Source organism: Corapipo altera, unplaced genomic scaffold (genome assembly GCF_003945725.1).
Source record: "Corapipo altera isolate COAL_440 unplaced genomic scaffold, ASM394572v1 61411, whole genome shotgun sequence".
NCBI lineage: Eukaryota > Metazoa > Chordata > Aves > Passeriformes > Pipridae > Corapipo > Corapipo altera.
In genome coordinates, this window is record NW_020884875.1 from 14,641,230 (window position 1) to 14,645,197 (window position 3,968).

Below are 3,968 nucleotides of genomic sequence, written 5' to 3' on the forward strand. Positions count from 1 at the left end.
CTCCATGTCTTCCCCTGAAACAACATGGTCAGAATCCAGAGAGTAAAGGATCTACTATAAACATCTCTGGGGTCTGCCACAAACTAAAACTCTGCCACTCTTTGAACAGTGAGGTTCTGTTGCTGAAGGTCCTAAAGGGTGACTGGGGAATCTTGTGCAAGAAATGCAACTCAGTGAAGGAATTTAAGGTACTCTATGAACTGCAGATTTAATTAGGGGAGTCGAAAGCGAGTGACAACCCCTCACCTTCACTGTCATCATCGAGCACAAGGCTGGTTTCTGAAGTCTCCAATATGGCTATGCAGTCTCCACTTTCAGCTGAGGGCTCTGTCCAACCTACATCTGAAGTTTTTAAAGATAATATTGGCTTGGCTTCTGCTGCAGAGGATTGTGAGAAGTCCAACTGCTGTGATAGTGAGAGTCAGTACAATTGATGGGGAGGACAACTGGACATCCCTCTGATACTTTCTCTAGATTTCTCTTTTTTCTTTTTTAATATTTTTGACCTTTTAGTATTACACAGCTGCTATTTTTGACTTGTAGACCAGTATTTACCATCTGGTCCATTGTTGCCTCCTTGTTAGGTAATGTTTGGGAGCAACCCAGCTCCTGCTTGGTGGGTCTATGACTGTAGAGTGCTTTTGTAACCCTAGGTTTGGCACTGCTAACTTCCACACCTGCTGCAGACCTTCCTAAATTATTTGTCAAGTAATTTCAAACTTGTGTGTGGAGAAGCAGAGTTATAGAAATGCTGCCTCATATCTTGGTTCTCTGCAGCTGTATTGAGAGTGTAAGCTGTTTGGGGCAGAGATCACTTCTTAGTGCATTTGTTCAGCCTGTGGCACAATGAGATCCCCGAGACCTAATATTTTCCTGCCCAGAAAAGCAGAGAAGAAAAAACAGTGCTGCATCCTTATGTGAAGACTGCCCTGATCTATGCTGTATGTGGATGTATAAATTACAATAGATGATGCACTTAGCAATTATGTTCTTTGCATACTTAAGCAGGAACAAGAGCTCCCAAACTGCCAATATCTCTCTCGACTCTCACCAAATGGCTGGATGTCACACGGTCACACAGCAAGGGGGATCAAGGAAATGAGAGAAATGACAGAGGAAAAAGCTTCAAGTGGGGAGTTACATCTCTCTTCAGTAGGGAAATGAACAACAGAATCTTTTGTACAAAAGGTTGAAATTCACTTGCTTTTCAGGCCTTTTCTTGTTTGAGGGAGTTTGGTTTGAGCAAGAGACATTTTAAACTAGCTCTGGAAGATGAAAAATGTCTTCAGCTAACCATGCCTCAGAGTGCACAGGCTGAGGCTGTTTATATAGTGGGCTGCTTTTTTAGCCAGCTCCATTTTCTGCCCTTCCTTTTCTGTCTCCTGGATCTTCACATAAAAGAAGAATAACTCCCCTAAAAAAAAAAGAAGCCACAGACAAACAAAAACCCTAACAAGAAAAAACAAAATAAAGGAAACTCTTGTTCTTCTGGTAGACCGCCTTACTTCTGAGAATTTCTGTGATTCATTCCATATGCTGAATTGCACCCCTCTGCTTACACAAGAACCATGCAAGACAGTAGGCAGTAGGGCAGAAGATGTTACCCTTCCCCACTGTTGGACTTCCTACAAGCTCTCAGAAAGTCTGAGAGAGAGTATAGGAGCTGTGTGTGGTTTATGACCCCAAAGGCTGGCTTCTCCCGACAAAGAGTTACTCCTGCCCTCAGAAAGCTTCACACTGACATTCTGATGAAGGAAGACTGTAGTTTCTACAAGTGTTGATAACTAGATAATGTTTTACATCACCTGTGACACAGTCTTTTTTGAATCATGGCATCTGGCGTCTGCTGTCTTTTCAGCTTTTCTGCAGACTTCAGGAGAAAGAAATTCTTGGCTTCATCTGCATGTGAAAATAGGTTGAGACCTCCAACCTCAGACATTTGGAAGATGACTGAATTTGACATGAGTCAGCATGATTGGCAGGTCAAAGCATAATGCTGGCTCTTGCAGCTCAAAAGCACATGGTAAATTGGTGGAATTGTAAAGCTCATAGTGACACAGACTGTGTGGTGCATTTCTTGATATTCCCTCTCTATACAATAACCAGAACAGTTATTTGATAGCTCAGATTAATCAGACAACATCAGGGCTCAGAAAGGGTGGAAGAAGACAGAAAGGGAGGTGACGACTCTCTGACAGGTAGCCAATGAAGCAATGAACCCAGATGTGAAGTCACTTAGGGTAAGATTTTGAAATGACACACCATGTGGGTGGTGCTGCGCTCTGTTTGAAAACTGGGACAGAATTTTTGCAGTGGAAACAGCTGTTTACTGAGTGATTTTTAAAATCTGGCTCTTGTTTAGGTCTCTCCATGGGAGCTGAGCTTAACTGAAAACTTGGCCCTGACCGGCCATGCCGAGCACTTTAAAACTAGTCCTTCTGCTCTTTGGAAATCGCATCAAATGTTATGTTCTACAACTAGCTGAGATTTCTTTGTTTTCAACGGGAAACTTTCTGAAGTACTACTGTTCTGTGTTCTACATTTTTTTTGTTGTTGCTTTCTTTTTCAGCTGACACAAACGTAAGTGCCTGCCAGTCTGTTCCAGGCTCTGTATGCCTCTGTGGTTACAGCCTGCTAATTCCTTGGCTTACATGCCAAAAGGCAGAAGTAGCTATCTATCACTTTGCTATTTGTTGCCTTTTAATCCTCGTCTGAATAAATGTGTGCATCTTTCAGCCTGAGTCCAGAATAACGCTAAAATTCAAGTCTCATCTGCAGGAGGAACTCTGACCACCAAAAGCCTCAGTCAAATCTGGGGCCTTGTTGTACTCCTGTTGTGCAAATAAAGCCTGTATGTTCCCTGCAGAATAAACAGACAATATTGACATGGAGCAGCAGGAGAAACAGAAGGGATGAAGTGTTGAAGCCACTTAGATAAGGGTGCACAAAGCATGGATAGTCAAGAAGGGACAATATTTTATCAAATTGCTATCCCTGTGTTTCACAAACACAGCTGGACAAGCGTGTTTGGTGCATATCATCAACTTCAAGAATCAGTGAAGGGTTATTAGCAGTTGTGATAAAAATGAGAGGGGATTTCAAACACAGGCAGAGGAGCATATGATAAAAGTCTTTTATAAGGTTGCACCCAGTTATTTATCAGGGGTGGCTGCCAGTTAAAAAATGAACTGTTTTGGCAGAATGCTGTGATGGGAGAGGTGTCCGGAGAGAATCCCTCCAACACCCATATCAGCTGCACACTGCTGGGAAATGTGGTCAGTGCTGTGTAGTACATTAATGCATTTGGATGCTCTTGCCTGCAGCATAGGAACATGAAAGCACCAGCAGTGCAAGCTACATGATTATGATGTGACTTTAGGGCACAATATAAAATCCATGCAAATAAGCTGTTGAATGTGTTCAGCAGTCTGAATCCAAAGGGCCAAGGCATTACAGCAGGTAGCAATCTAAATCTGTGTGCCTATAAAACCCTGGTCTTTGTATGGGCAAGGAATCATTTATTGTTTCAGTGAAGCTGAGGAATGATGGTAAATAGGAACCCAGTGCCAGCTGGAGAGTATGCAGATAATTCTGCTTTCATATAAAAGGTGTAAGGCTGGTCTGAGCCACTTGACTGCCTGGGTAGAGGACAAATATCCCTGTTGTTAGCTTCCTGTTTGCTTCCTGCATCTGAAATATGTCTGCTTCTGGGCAGTAAAGTCAAAGCTAAGTGTTTGACAAAAACAGAAGAGAGACTCCTCCTGCTCTCCATGAATGTGTGAAACTCCTTCTGCACCACTTGTGTCTGTTCAGAAGAGAGAAGCCAGCTTCTCCTCACCATGTACCTCAACAGACTTCATTCCTGTGGTAACACCGTCTTTCCATTTGCATGCAAAGTATGATTTGCACTGCATTGAACACTGTTTAGATAGGCTATTATGTGATAAAATCATTCTGGCGGGGGGGGA